The sequence below is a fragment of the Notamacropus eugenii genome, chromosome 1 (assembly GCF_028372415.1).
Source record: "Notamacropus eugenii isolate mMacEug1 chromosome 1, mMacEug1.pri_v2, whole genome shotgun sequence".
Lineage (NCBI taxonomy): Eukaryota > Metazoa > Chordata > Mammalia > Diprotodontia > Macropodidae > Notamacropus > Notamacropus eugenii.
In genome coordinates this window covers 530,829,960-530,846,356 of record NC_092872.1, presented here as the reverse complement: position 1 = coordinate 530,846,356, position 16,397 = coordinate 530,829,960, and the positions used below count along the sequence as shown (strand labels likewise).

The 16,397-nt window shown below is 38.8% G+C and overlaps 1 protein-coding gene across 11 annotated transcripts in view; it reads right to left on the bottom strand.

Annotated features, from left to right (window-relative positions):
* Positions 1–15,970, bottom strand: part of CLIP4 (CAP-Gly domain containing linker protein family member 4) — a 170,196-nt gene extending 154,226 nt beyond the window's left edge. For 9 of the 11 annotated variants that reach the window (XM_072634093.1, XM_072634094.1, XM_072634095.1 and 6 more), the window contains exons 1-2: positions 15,896–15,970; positions 9,379–9,511 (exon numbers count right to left, since the gene is read on the bottom strand). The gene's annotated coding sequence lies outside the window, so the exon portion shown is untranslated. Of the gene's footprint in view, positions 1–9,205; positions 9,256–9,378; positions 9,512–15,895 lie in introns of all 11 variants that reach the window. The other 2 variants (XM_072634089.1, XM_072634087.1) reach the window with 1 other exon arrangement.
* Positions 15,971–16,397: the final 427 nt, after the last annotated feature.

Below are 16,397 nucleotides of genomic sequence, written 5' to 3'. Positions count from 1 at the left end.
AGCAACAGACTGCAGGGAAAAGAGCACGGAACTTGGAGTCTAGAGGACCTGGATTCAAATCATACCATTCTGATGCTGACTGACCAGCTGTGTGAACTTGACCCTGAATCTTCATTTCCTCTTCTGTTAAATAAGGATAATGATTTCTTTATTATCTGCCTTTCAGAGATGTCAATTAATAAGTACTTATTAAATACCTACTATGTGCCAGGCACTGTGCTAAGGGCTGAGGTTAGAAAGGCAAAAGACCATTGGAGCTCACTATCTAACCAGGTAGACAAGATGCAGACAGGCAACTTAGCACAAACAAACTACATACAAAGTAAATAGGAAAAAATCAACAGAGGGAGGGCACTAAAATTAAGATGGATTTGGAAAGGCTTCCTGTAAAAGGTCAGATTTTAGATGAAACTTGAAGGAAGCCAGGGAAGTGAGAGCAGTCCATGCATGGGGGACAGATAATGAAAATGCCAGGAATTTGGAGATGGGATGTTTTTGTTCAAGGAACAGAAAACAAATTAGTTTCACTGGATCAAAGAATATGTGGAGGGTTATAAGAAGACTGAAAGAGGATTATGAAGAGTTTTGAAAGTCAAACAGAGGATTTTGTATTTGATCCTACAAGTGCTAGAGAGCCATAGGAGTTTATTGAGTAGGGGAGTAACATGGTCATGCCTGTGTTTTAGGAAAATCACTTTGGCAACAGAATAGAAGATGGACTGGGGATGAGATAGGATCAATTTGTGAAAATCAAGTGAGGAATATATGAATACTATTTTGTAAATCCCTAAAACGCTATATGATATATTCTTTTGTGTTGTAATTTATCTCCTTCCAAATTTAAAGACTGTTAAAAGGCATAGGCATATACATTGGAGATATTGTGGGTTTGGATCCAGACTACCACAATAAAGGGAAATCATATGAATTTTTTGGTTTTCCAGTACATATAAAAATTATCTTTACATCAGGGAGAACTAGCACCTCTGCTATGAGGGTTTGTTCATCTACCTTTGTTATCCACCTGATTCACCCAACTTTCCCCAGTGGCTCTAAGAAGTTGTAGCATGCATGTTGGTCACACCCCCAGGAAACCATCTCATCAGATGGGCTAAACCATGTTGAAGGTAACTGATAGACTTCAGACTTGTCACTGAATGAAGGGATGTCTCCCCCAAGCGTTTGAAGACTTCCCCTATGCAATGGCCAAATGAGAACAGTTTGTTCCAATGACCATGAAGATGGCTGAAGCAGGACTGATAAGTGCTTAGAACTTGATCAAACACTGAAGAAGCCAAGTTCATTCATTGCATCCTGGGCCATTGCCAGTCATCCTGACTTTTGTCTTACACTGGATTTTGATGATTCTGAAAAAGAAAGTGAGGCCAACGATTTTGCATAACTCTGCCTTCAGTTCAACTTAAGTCAAGACATCATCTCATGATGTCATTGGTCCTTTTCAAAAATAAAGCACCAGAAATAATCTTTTTGTGAGTGGAGGGTCTTACCTTGATGTTGATGGCTTCTGATTGATCAGGGTAGTGACTACTAAAAGCTGAGATGGCCGTGGCAATTTCTTCAGATAAGACAACTGTGAGATTTGCTGCATGGATTGACTCTTCCTTTCACAAAAGATTTCTCTGCAGCTTGTGCTGTTGTTTGGTAGCATTTTACCCACAGCAGAGTTTCCTTCAAAATTGGAGTCAATCCTATCAAAGCCTGGGGCTACTGCTTTATTGACTAAGTTTATGTAATATTCTTTAATATTGTTGTTTCTCAGGAAATAGCGAGGGCCGGGGAGAGGGAGATGAGGGGAAGGTTGGTCCATGGGGTAGTCAAAACACACACCTTTATCCATGAAGTTCACTGTCTTACATAGGCAGTTTGTGGTACCCCAAAACAACTACAATAGTAACATCAAAGATTGCTGATCACAGATCATATAACATATAATAATAATGAAAAAGTTTGAAATATTAGGAGAATTACCAAAATGTGGTGCAGAGAAATGAGGTGAACACATGTTGTCGGGAAAATGATAACCATTAAATTTGCTCGACTGCAGGGTTACCGCAAACCTTCAATTTGTCAAAAAAAAAACCAAAAAAACACACAACGATCTACAAATAGCAGGAAAGCAACATACAATAAGACCAGATATGCCTGTATAGAAAATTGGCAGGAGTGTGCTAGTAATTGTTTAACAACCATCTCTCTGGAAAAAAATGTACTCATGACACACTCCTGAGTTTGATCTGCATTATCAATATTTTCTCTCCATTACTTTCTTAAGTCTATGCAACAAAAACAATAAACTAAGTTCCTATTTATAGCAAAATGTGAATTTCCAAGATGTTAGTGCTCATGATGAGAATGGAACAATTGGCCCTTGGGAGTCACTTCAGGCTGGACCCTCCAGCACTCCCTGGATTTGGCACCAAAGATGTGAGAGCACAGATGTTGGTAAAGATGGGATGGATGTTTGTTCTTGGTTGTTTATTTTCTTCTGTTCATTTACAGTTTAATCTTTGTTTTAGGTTAGAACGGTCAATCGCCACTCCATGAAGCCTTCTACATGCAACCTGGCATGAAGCCAGAGGAATGGTCCTTTCTGGGCAGATAGATGGTGCAGTGGATAGAGCACCAGCCCTGGAGTCAGGAAGACCTGAATCCAGTGACCTTGGACAAGTCACTTGTTTGCCTCATGAGCTAGAGAAGGAAATGGCAAAACCATTCTACTATCTTTGCCAAGAAAATCTTAAATGGGGTCACAGAGGGTTAGACAAGACAGAACATAACAACAACAACAACAACAATATGTTCCTTTCTACTGGTCAGAATATTTTAATTGTCTGTGCAGGGCTGGGTCACAGCCTTGCCTAATTTGTTTCCCTTAAGGTTGAATATCAAGAAACTAAGAGCCCTTGACCCCTTTCATGTTTCCAAATACAGAACATTCCCAAATTGGAAAGAAGTTGTGTTCAAGAAGATGAGCAGAAAATTTATTATTTGGAATCCAGGATGCATTTTCCCATTGAAACAGTGTTATAAAGGGGAAAGGGAAGGAAGGGGAAGGGAAGGGCAGGGAAAGGCAGGGCAGGGAAGGGAAGGGAAGGGAAGGAAAGAAAAGGGGAGGGAAAGGGGAAAGGATAGGGAAGGGCAGGGAAGGGGGAAGGGAACCAGACTTATATTCAGGTCTTCCCAACTCCAGACTCAACTGTGCTACCAGCTGTAGTCTTAGAAATCATTTGGTTCAACCCATATCTGAAGAGGAAATCAACCCCTCTGTGCCATCCTGTCTAGAGTACCATAAAGTGAGGATTGTTTCCCGAGCCACCATATTCCCCTGTCTCTGAATACCAAGCAGTCTCTGGCTGTCTTAGCTGCGATATGTGCTGCTACCAAAAAAGAGATTATTTAGTCAGATCTAGTCAGATCTCAGACAAGAAACTGAGATGAAGGGGGAAGTGACTTACCCAAAGTCATACAACTATGAAGGAGCAGAAGTGGGATTCAAACACAGGGCCTTGGACTCCAAATTCCACTACTTTCTTTCCACTACTCTACCCCATCCCATTCCCCTCCAGGTAGCACAGTGAGTAGAACACTGGGCCTGGCATTGGGAAGACCTAAGTTCCAGTCTAGCTTTACATACTTACTAGCCATGTGACCCTAGGCAAGTCACTCAACCTCTTTCTCACTTTTTTCAACTGTAAAATGGAGGTAATAGTAATGCCTACCTCACAGAGTTGTTGTAAGAATCAAAGAGATATTTTTAAAGCACTTAACACTGTGCCTAGGACTTAGTAGGCACTTAATAAATTTGTTATTCAGTCTTGTTGTTGGAGTCTCTTCATGACTCCATCTGGAGTTTTCTTGGCAAAGATACTAGAGTGGTTTGCATTTCCTTCTCCAGTTCATTTTACAGATGAGGAAACTGAGACAAACAGGGTTAAGTGATTTGCCCAGGGTCACACAGCTAATAAATGTTTGAGGCCAGATTTGAACTCAGTCCTCCTGACTCCAGAGCTGCCACTCTATCCACTGTGCCACCTAGCTGCCCCCTCAATAAATACTTGTCCTCTTCTTTTCCCTCTCCTTTCCTTTTGATTGCAGGGAGGCCCCATGCCACTTTGGAATAGAAAGAGGAACAAAGAGAGAGAGGTGGGGCACAGCAAATACTACTAAATCTAGAGTCAGAGAAACCAGGTTCAAATCCCATTTCTTCTACTTAATACCTATGTGACCTTAGGCAAGGTACTTTGTACCCCTGAGCCTCAGTTTCCTCCTCTGTAAAATGAGGAGTAATATTATTGATCTCCACAGCCCCTTCTACCTCCATATCTATGAACCTTTGAGTTCCTCATCTTTCCTTCTCAATGAGCATCATAGACCAAACTACACTGGAGTATAAGCAACATTACTGGGTTGAGCCCAACAGCTGTCAAGGGACCCTGACCTTCATTTATAACTTTATCAAACAACAGCAATAGCTGACATTTGCAAAGAATATTTTCATGTACTTTATTTCCCTTGAGTCTTCAAAGTATCCTATGAGGTAGGCAAGGGAAGTGTTATTATCCCTACTTATAAAGGAAGAAACTGAGGTTCTAAGTGGAGAACTGATTTGCCAAGGGTATTGTCAGAGGCAAAATTAGAACCCAAGTCTTCTGGACATTGACGCAGTGCTCCATCCACTAATTTCTAGAGGGAAATTTCTATTTCTAGAGGGAAATTAACTCACAGGCTCATTGATCTAAAGCTGAAAAAGACTTTTGGAATCATCTAGTCTAACTCCAAGATTCTATAGAGGAGAAAACTTGAGGACCAGAAAGATAACATGATGTGACCAAAGTCACACTGATAATAAACAACAAAGGTGGGATTTGAACACAGTTCCTCTGGTGTCTAACCCATCTATTCCCATTGTGCCATGTTGCCCATCTTCTAAGGGTTCATAATGCTGAGAATATATTCTGCCATTCCTCTCCTGCGCGCGTGCGCGCGCGCGCGCACACACACACACTCAGTAGCACTGGAAGCTAGCTGACCCACACTGAGAATGAAATGATGACATACCTGAAGAACATTTTCTCTCCCATCCAAGGTAGCTTCCTAGAACCCAGAATCAATGAAGCAAGTTTTCCTTCCTGGGGCTCTGAGAAGAATTCATCCTTCAATCCCTCACCTAGTGAAAGTGAGCCCCCATTCTTTCTATGATATTCCAGGATGTTCATTGCCAGGTGTTCCTATGTTAGGGATTGCTTGAACCACAGGACATTGAGAGTCTTTTTCTAATTCAGCAGATCCAGAAGACCTGAATGTAAGTCCTGCTCAAGGGCTTCCTAGCTCTACCACAGTAGATAAATCAGTTAACCCCTCTCTGCCTCAGTTTCTGTATCTGGAAAGTGGGAATAAAATCGGTTGACATTACTCACCTTGTGTGATTGCTATGAGGATATATCTATATCTACGGATCCAGAAAGTGAGGCTGGTGACCTTGCACAGCCCTCCCTCACTCAAAACAAAGTCAAGTGCAAGTCATGTCATCATTTCTCTGACGTCATGGTCCTCTTCAAAAACAAAGGATGAACACAACAACAGCCTATTTGTCTATCTATCTATAATGTATACAAACAACTGTGTAAATTCAAATGCACACTTTCACATTAGTAATAATAAGATAAAATGAGCAATATTTGTGAGATAGCGCTGTCATATGATGAAACAAGCCTTGGACTAGGAGTCAGAAAAGGCCAAGGCTTGACTCCAACATACACCAGCTGTGTGGCCTTAGGCAAATCATTTCATTTCTTTGTGTGGTTGAAATAAAGATAATTGTGCAGGGAATGGAGTACGGGCCCTGGAGTCAGGAAGCCTGAGTTCAAATCTGGACTCAGACGTTTACTAGCTGTATGATTGCTGGGCAAGTCACTTAACCCTGTTTGCCTCCAAAACAATAAATAAGTAAAAATAATCAGATTCGCACAGCTTGCCTCCTAGGACTATGGTCAAGAAAGCATTTACATGGCCATAGATCTAGGGCTGGGAGAAGCCTCAGAAGCCATCTGCTCCAAACTCCTAATTTTGTAGATGAAGAAACCGAAGCCCAAGAGTGTAAGCGACTTGGACAAAGTCACTAAGATAGTGTCAGAAATGGATTCAATCCTATTAAGTGGGGAAAAAAAGAAACTAATTTTACTTTTAATCTTTTCTTCCTGGTTTTGTTCACAATATACAGAAATGATGCTAATTTTGTGGATTTATTTTGCATTTTCCTACCATATTGAAGCTAATTAGTTTCTAATGTCAATTAGCATCTTCACTGATATTTTAGGATTTTTAAGTACATTGTCATATCCAAAAACAGGAATTATTTTGCCTATTTTGTCTATGTTTATTACATTAATTTCATTCTCTTATTGGTATAACTAATAATTTTAGGACTATAAAATAATAGTGTGAAAATTTTAAAATTTTCTTAACTTACATATTTGAACAATAAACAAACTGTTTCACCATTACAAAAAAAAAAAAGAAATGAATTTGAATCCAGTTCCTCTGACTCCAAATCCAGAGATCTTTCTACTGCATTGTACTGACTCCCCATCTAAACCTTGAAGTGCTAAAGATATGTGTATCATTCCTAGTTCCACAAAATTAAATACCAGTGATCTGGGAGCTCATGGGCATGGGGAAGACCTACTATGGTAAATCCTTAACCACTGCAGATCACAACACACCAGTTAACTTAGTAGACAAGTCTTATGGAGTTGCTGAGGCCCATATTGGATAAATGAATGTTGCCCAAGGTAATACAGTTATTGAGTGTCAGAGGCAGGATTTGAATTCAGGTCTTCATCCCTCCAAACTTAGTTCTCCAGCCATTCTACCACACCACTTCTTACATAATTAAAAGACAAAGAGAAAAAATTATGCAGAAAGGTACTTTAGTATCCCAAGGAGATCAGATCAATCCTACCTCATCCCATGATAATGCTGGGAAAATCAAGCAGACAAAATTCCAAACATTTATGTACCAACTAGCATTTATCTCATCTCTGATGGATTTTTTTTCTCTAGTTTGGCAAGAAACCCAGAGAACTGCAACTAGGAGGAAGATACTATTTTAAGATTAGTTTGTAGTACAAGTACAGGCACTTTCCCAAAGCCTTAAATATTTGTTTAAAACTAAATACATAAACAACTCAGCTAAATACTGAACATCGTGTCTCTGCTGTCTCTTTCCTTTGGGGAGTGGGGCAGAGACTTCCCATCACATAACACAGTGTTTCCACCAGACTTGCTTATAACTCACACAGGACAGGACATGGATCTTCTCCCTTTAAAAGGATTTGTTCTGAAAGGGGAGAGTAGAATGGGGTAAAGTTTAGATTCAGTCAAAGGGCTGCACTTGAGGACACAGAGGGCTACATGTGGCCTCAAGGCCATAGGTTCCCCACTCCTGTATCCCATCAATCGGCAAAAGGCGAGGAGAAAATTTCTTAATTAGGAAATGTAGTAGGCAGTGTGTTGTGGAAGAAAGAAAAATAGTTTGAGAAAGAGAAGATCTGGGTTCTAGTCCCCATTAGAAGTAGTTCAAATCTCCATTTGGCTACTTATTAGCTATGTGGTTTGGCACAAGTCACTGCCTCATTCTGGCCCTTAATTTCCTCATCTTTGGAATGATGGGGTTGGATTAGATGACATCTATTATCTCTTCTAGCTCTTAACACTCTGAGCTCTGAACTTAGATCTTATACAAGGCGGCTTAGAATAGTAAGTAGAGCTATTTTGCATCTGTCCACTGAGGTCCCTCATGATCAACAATTCCTGCTAAGATACATGCATGATTGCTTTCCAGTCCACACATGACAAAAATAAACTAAATAACTCCATTTTTGGTTGCTTTTTTTCTGTACTCCATTGAAGAAAAATAGGCAAAATTGAAAAGTATCTCAGAATCGCAGAGCTGGAAAGGATCTCAGAGGTTAGAGCAAAAGACTAAGCTGTACCTGAATAGGAATCCCTTTACAATATTCCCAACAAGTTAGCTTATCTGTGCTTGAATGCTTCCAGTAATGAAGAAACCATTTATCTTGGCCCTGATGTTTAACATCAGGAAACTATGGCTTGGTTCACAAGGACTAGAGTACTGCACCCAGCCCCTGTTCTACCTCCCAGCATGTGGCTGCATCTAGGCATCCAGGTGTAGTCCTGGGGAGCTCCAAGAACAGGGAATTAGGCTCCTGTCGTCATACTCATTCACTTATGAAACCCCACCCCTGCACTCCAGCACCAGGGACAAATTTATTTATGGATTAGGTTATGGCTCACCTCTAGGGTTTCCCCAAAAAAGGAAAGTAGAGCAGTACTCAGAGTGCAATATGAACCTGGTATAGGACAGGTAAATTATTCCTATAAACAAAAGAAACACTAAGCCTGAAAGACTCACAGCAAACATTAATAAGCAACTTGAATCGGAGTTCAGTAACTTATAACTACTGATACACTGATATTTAAATCTCAAAAGATTATAGCAGAGGTGTTAAACATGCAGCTAGCAATAAACCAGGACTTTGGAAGGAAAAATTTCCCCGGAAGACTATATTTGAGAATAAATTGCTTTAAAGATTAAAGATCTATTTTTATATTTAAATATAGTATAAAAATTGCGTAAAACAAGCAGAAAAATAAAACATTTTCTATACATTGACTTGTAGATGACTAATCATGTAATTATGTGTTTTAGTTCATCAAATTAAAAAAATTTTGGTGACTATTGAAAATATAAAAAAATTTTTTTAAAATATTTTTTAAAAAATATTAAAAAAAGAACTGATAGCATCTGAATAAAGAAATGCTTACTATTTTTTACTTTCTTTTTTTTGTTTTCTTCAAGTCTCCTTCCACAAAATGCCTAAACATGGAAATGTTTTACATGATTGCACATGTGTAAACTATATCAGATTGCTTATCGAGGATGAGGGGAAGAGAATGATGGGAGGAGCTCAAAACTTAAAAAAAACAATGAATGTTAAAAATTGTTTTTACATGATATTGAGGAAAAATAAAATATTTCTTAAAAAAAGAAAATACACTAAAAATCAATTTATTCAATTATTCAACCCAAATATCAATGATTCAATTATATCCATTGTTATTTCAATTATTCAATTATTAAAACCTGAATTATTCTAAGTACCTTTATTGTCTTCTTTCTTGCCCTGCCCACTAAGGGGTCCAGAGTATCTCCTAAATGAAAAGGAATTTCTCTCAAATATTAACAAGGTAATTCAAATCAAAAGAAAGTATAATGAGCATAGAAGTCACAATATTTATACAAATATTTAAACTGGGGTTTCATGAATATCCTACCTGGTCCCTAAGAAGTATCCAGTAAGCAGAAGTAAATCTCAAAGAGAGATAAAGGTATCTCTTCCCCAGCAGCAGCAAATTCCAGATGAAAAATGAGGTAGGCCAAAAACTCTAGTACACTGAGTGGTCATCCCTGCGGAGGATTCATAAGAGGACATGGACAAGATAAGAAAGCCTGGATAAATTTTAATTTTCAACACTAAAGATAGACTCACATCAATCAGATTATATATAGAGCTATGTAAGTATCAAGGTGCTATGAAGTCCATAAGATACTAGAACTACTTCCCAATGTCTGTGTAACATACCTTCTTACAATACTTAGCTCACTTAAGACTACGGGCAATATAATGGCCCCTAAGGTCCATTTGGTTCCCTTTTCGATCTTTTAGGGAATTTTAGATGAAAAATTCTGTGTTCAGTCACAATCACCCTAAAGAAACATTAAGTAATACCTTAAACAGGGGTTGAACGTGTTCATACATATCTCGGCTATTGTTGTTCAATTAGTTGTTTTTCAATCATGCCTGACTCTTCATGACCCCATTTTGGGTTTTCTTGGCAAAGATACTGGAGTAGTTTGCCATTTCCTTCTCCAGTCTATTTTACAGATGAGGAAACTGAGGCAAACAGAGTTAAGTGACTTGTCCAGGTTCACACAGCTAGGAAGTGTCTAAGGCCAGTTTTGAATTCAGGAAGATGAATAACCTGGCCTACAAAATCAGACAGAGTTCTATCCACTGCACCACCTAGCTGCCCATTAACCCCTGGCCTATTTGTGGTCAAGGCAAAATTTAGTTTATTGGAAGCATTTGAATTTCGAGTATCTCTAGATAGACAGATAGCAGAGAAAGTTGAACTTTTCTTGAGACTTCTCTCAGTCTGGGTCCAAGATGCCCACAGAAACAATGACTTTCCTGGGTATATCCCTTCTCTGCCATAACTTAATCCTTTTTTTACTCCATGCATGGTCCAACTTCTTAATCCAAACAGAATCTCTCCTTCTGCTACGGCTATTCTGAGATATAGCTCTATCAAGGGGAGGTTCTCTAAACATGGGGAGGTTCTGAATTATCTGATTTGAAGAGGTCTTTGTGGCATAGTTTGTAATCAAATCTGGTAATTAACATTCTTTTACATATGTATTATGGCTAAAGATAGACTATCAACTAATGTCTGAGACAAAGAAAAACAATTACAAAATTAATGAAATGACATTCTGTTTATTATGAAGAATGATCATTTGTTAACTTAAGTGGAACCCTTTTGATTGCAAGTGTCAGAACAGGAAATAAAGGGTCCTGCCCTGAAATACAAGGTCATATGAAATTAAAATTAAAAGACCCCAAGGCTCCATTCTGGGATCTATTATATCTATATTATCCCACCCCACTATATTATCTCATTTGGTGATCTTATCAGCTCCCATGAGTCCAATTATTCTGCCCATGCAGATGATTCTCAATATATTTATCTAGCCCTAACCACTCTTCTGACTTCCAACCTTGCATTGTCTACTGCCTCTTGGATATCTCAAACTGGGTGTTCCAAAGCCATCTCAAACTCAACATTAGTTGAAAGCATTATCTTTCCTCTGATTGTCTTCCCTCTTCCCAGTTTCTCTATTACTCTATGGGTCATGATAATCTTCCTAGTTGTTCAGGCCCATAGTGTTGCTGTCATCCTCAACTCATCACTTTCATAATCCATCATATCCAACCTGTTGCCAAATCTACTGTCAGTCTACCTTCAGGCAGTCTCTACTATGTGCCAGGCACTCTACTAAGAACTGGAGATACAATGAAAGGCAAAAGGCCTTGTATTCTCAAGGAGCCCATGGTCTAAGGCATTCAAACAACTATGTACAAACAAGATACAAATAAGGATAAATTGGAGATAATTAACAGAGGAAAGACTCTAGCATTAAGGGGGGTCAGGAAAAGCTTCTTATAGAAGGTGGGATATCAGCCTAGAAGAGAGTCAGGGAAGCCATGAGGCAGAACTAGAGAGAATGCCAGGTATGAGGGACAGTCAATGAAAATGCCCCAAGTCAGGAAATGGAATATCTTGCTGGAGGAATGACCAGAAGGTCAATGCCACAGGATCACAGAGTAAACTTGGAGAGGTATAAGGTATAAACAGACTGGAAATATGAGGAGGCCAGCTTACAAAGGGCTTTTCAACTTAGAAAATAGTTTCTATTTGATCCTGGAGGCAATAAGAAACCACTAAAATTTATCAGATGAGCACATGACATGATCAGACCTGTGCTTCAGAAATAGTATTTTGACAGTTGAGTAGAGGATGGACTGTGGAGTGGGAAGACACTCATGGTAGGGAGACCAATTGGGGGGTTGGGAGATAATGAGGAGATGAGGATGGTGCTAGATGGTGGTACCCTCAATGGTAAGTAATATAGAAGTCTGGCAAGAAGGGATAGTTTTGGGGAAAAGATGTTTTTTTAAGTTCAGCTTTAGACATTTCAGTTTAAGATGTATATAGGACATCCAGTCAGAGCTGTCCAATAGGCAGCTGGAGATCCAAGTTTGGAATTTAGGAGAGAAGTCAGAGGGAAATAAGTAGATTTCAGAATAATCAGTATAGAGATTATAATTAAATTTATGAGAGTTAATGATGTCACCAAGTGGAATATTATAAAGGGAGAAAAGAAAAATGGCCCAGAAATGAGACTTGGGGAAAACCTACATTTAGCAGGTGCAACCTGGATGAATATCTAACAAAGGAGCCTGAGAAGGTGTGGTCAGACAGGTAGGAAGAGAACCAGAAGAGAACAGTGTTACAAAAGTCTAGAGAGAGAGTTATCAAGGAGAAGAGGATGAGACTGAAGAGGGATCAGGAAGGATGAGGAATGGGAAAAGGAAATTAGGGACTTGGCAAATAAAAATCATTGATACCTTTGGAGAGAGTAATTTCGGTTGAGTGATGAAGTTAGAGGCCAGAATGGAGAAAATTGAGAGAGTGAGAGGAAAGGAAGTAGAAGGACTTCTCCAGGAGTTCACCTACAAAAGGGAAGAAAGTTATGGGACAACGATGGCTAGAAGAAGAGTTGAGCGAATCGAGTGAAAGGTTTTGGGGAAGAAGAGAGACGTGGGCATGTTTGAGAAGCAGCCAACAGACAGGCAGAGATTGAAGACAAGTGAGAAAGTGGGGCTCATAGAGAGGACAATCAGCTGGAGCAGAGTGGACAGGACAAGATTCCTTGTCCACAGCATCTCTGAAGCACATCCAATCCACATTCTCCACTCAGCTGTCAAAGTCATCTTCCTTAAGCACAGTTCTGACCATGACACCTCCTTCCACCCTCAATTTTTAAAAATTCCCTATTAATTCTAAGATAAAATATTAAATTCTCTGGCATATAAAGTCCTTCACAACCTGGCCTCGTCTTTCTTCTCTAATCTTGCTACACTTTACTCCTCTCCATATGCTCTGATCCAATGACACTTCTGTCCTTGATGGTTAGATCCTGTCTGTTTTCACTAGCTGCCTGCCCCCCATGCCTCCTCACCTCTTTGTTTTCCTCGCTTCCTTTAGGACTCAACTCAAATCGCATCTATTGTAACTGGCCTTTCTCTGTTTTCTGACTGTCAATGCCTTCCCTTGAAATTAGTTTCCAATTATACTGAATCTATTTTGCATGGTGATAGTTGTTTGTATGTCACCTCCCCCATTAGAAAATAAACTCCTTGAAGGCAGAGACCAGAGTTTTGACTTTTTTTTTTCTGGTATCTCCAATGCTTAGCACCTTGCTTGGCATAAAACCAATGCTTAATAAATGTCTGTTGACTCACTCACTGACTAACATGTTTCAGTTAATGAGAACGTCTTTAATCAAAGCAAAATGTCTTACTTTAAACAAATGATTTTATTTGGCAGCAGAAGTATAATTAGGATCATAATTAACGATTCACTCATTATTCTTCCTTGCTTTAGACTTCAGTCATTGTTGTCTTTTGTCTTGAAGTACATATTGTACTCTCACCCACAGGGTACGTGAGTGTGCATACAGATGTACGTTACTGTTAAGATCAGGCTTTGGCTAATGTATGTAGCTAGGGAAACCAATTAGAAAATTTATGAATTATATTTTGGTTTTACTTTCAGTCTTAAGGCTAATTGTTGAAAAGAGAGATTCTGAATTAGCTTTATTTTGCTTTTTAAATTGATAATTGTGATTTCATTGGTTTAAGGAGATCCCAGGTATTCGAGACAGAAGCTGTCTTTACAAATTCAAGTTGGCATATTCATTGACACCTAGAATTTTATTTTTTTATTAATTTATTCGTTTTCAGTTTTTTATAATCACTTCCATATAGCTTAGATTTTCCACCTTCCTCCCCCACTTTGCCCCCCTCCCTCTTCACTCCCTCCCTCCCTGATACGGCATGCTATCTTATATATGTTCTACACGTACATTCTTATTAAATACATTTTCACTTTAGTCATGTTGAATAGAAGAATTGAAATGAATAGGAGAAACCATAAAACAAAACATAACATAACACAGGAGAAAATGGTCTGCTTCATTCTGCAATCCAATTCCATAGTTCTTTCTCCAGATGTGGAAGCCATTTTGCCTCAAGAGTCCACTGGGAATTTTTTAGATCCTTGCATTGCTGCAAAGGGCTAAATCTACCAGAAAAATTCCTCACACACTTTGGTTGTTGTTGTGTACAAAGTTCTCCTGGTTCTGCTCCTTTCACTCAACATCAGTTCATATAAGTCCTTCCAAGTCTCTCTGAAGTCTTCCTATTCATCATTTCTTATAGTACAATAGTGTTCCATTACATTCATATGCCACAATTTATTCAGCCATTCCCCAATTGATGGGCATCCCATTGATTTCCAGTTTTTGGCCATCACAAAGAGAGCTGCTATAAATATTATTGTACATGTGGGACCCTTTCCCATTTTTAGGATCTCTTGGGGATACAGTCCTAGAAGCACTATTGCTGGGTCATAGGGTATGCACATTTTTGTAGCTCTTTGGGCATAGTTCCAAATTGCTCTCCAGAATGGTTGGATCAGCTCACAGCTCCACCAACAATGACTTAGTGTTCCAATTCTCCCACATCTTCTCCAACATTTATCATCTTCCTGTTTTGTCATGTTAGCCAATCTGAAAGGTGTGATGTGGTACCTCAGAGTTGTTTTGATTTGCATCTCTCTTATCAATAGTGATTTAGAGAATTTTTTCATATGACTATAGGCAGCTTTAATTCCTTCCTCTGAAAATTCCCTGTTGATATCCTTTGACCATTTATCAATTGGAAATGACTTGTATTCTTGTACATTTGACTCAGTTCTCTATATATTTTAGAAATGAGGCCTTTATCACAGACACTGTTGCAACCTAGAATTTTAAAGAGTTGCCTAGAGCAGAGGTTGTTTTATTTTTCAATCGTGTCTGACTCTTTATAACCCCTTTTGGGATTTTCTTGGCAAGGATATTGGAGTGGTTTGCCGTTTCCGTCTCCAGCTAATTTTAAAGATGAGGAAACTGAGGCAAACAGGATTAAACAACTTGTCCAGGACCACATAGCTAGCCTGAGATCAGATTTGAACTCAGGTCTTTCTGATCCAGACCTGGTATTCTATGCACTGTGTCACCTAGCTATACCAAACTCAAATTGAAAAGGAGTTCACTAAACCATATATAACGTTCTTTGCAGACAGCATATTGACTGGGAAAACCATAGATGCATATTATCTATAGTCTATTGTGTTTTTATTTATTTCATTAAATATTTCCCAATTTTTCCCATTTTAAACTGGATTTGGCTTCTGTTTCACCCTTCTGGCCTAGAGCACTGGGATACTTAGTAATGTGACTAAACATAGTATATACCAGAGGCTAAACTTGAATCTAGGTCTTCATAGCTCTGAGGTCAGCTCTCTATTTATCATACCACACTGCTTCCCTTTTAAAATCTATAATAAACGCAAATTTGTCAAATTCAAACATACTCATGAAATACAAACATGCTTGTATTTACCAAGTCCTGAAGACAATACAATATTTTAATTAAACCAAAAATCTCAAATTACCCAAGGAATAGAAATATAGGAAGAAATTCAATTTAGAAGCTTGTTAACTAGTCCTTTCTCTTATAAAATATCAGCTAGGATACATTATTAAGGGCACCACACAAACATATCGCCATCCTTCTTATTCTGACTGTGACTGTTAATTGCACATCTAATTAAAATTCCAGTGGGCATCAAACTAATCTGTCAGTATTGAACACACTAAATTTTAGCTAGTTCTATAGGTCTCTGTTTCTGATTGCTATACTTTAGACCCTCATCTTCATTCCAATGTTAGCTTATTCTGTATCAATGGAGCTATTTTGTGATGATCATCACTTCAGTCCTGAAAACAACAAATATTCTTCAAGAATTCAAGGTTGATATAGAGTGTAAGCTCCCTTGAGGGCCAGAACTATCTCACTTTTATATTTATAATCCCTGGCACCCAGCATACCCATGATCATACCTGGCATAAGGGAGGCCAGGTTTGCCAGCTGTTTCCCTGATGATATTATCTTGTCTTTGAACATCTGGCTCTTGGTTGAAGCCAATGGAACTCAAGGAAGCCATTGTTACATTTGCATCCCGCCTCACAATCCCATCCAAGTTTCCACTTCACAGATATTAAAATGACCTTCATTTTAATCCAGGACTCAGTGCTGTAGAGGAGTCATTTTCAGCATGACAAGACAAGAGAACTCTTTCCAGTCAACTAGTTCAGACATGAAACAAACTATGGTGGAAATCGTTAACCTCCATACATTTATAATTCTATATCAGACGTTCACCAAATGTGACTCTGACATTGACCGTGTGAACCGAGTCATGTCACCTTTCTTACTCTCAGTTTCCTCATCTGTAAAAATGTGAGGATAATAACATTTAGGCTACCTACCTCACATGGGGTAATTTAGGAAACTAAGATGTAAAATTTTAAAGAACTGTATGTAGTAATGAACCTTTATTAT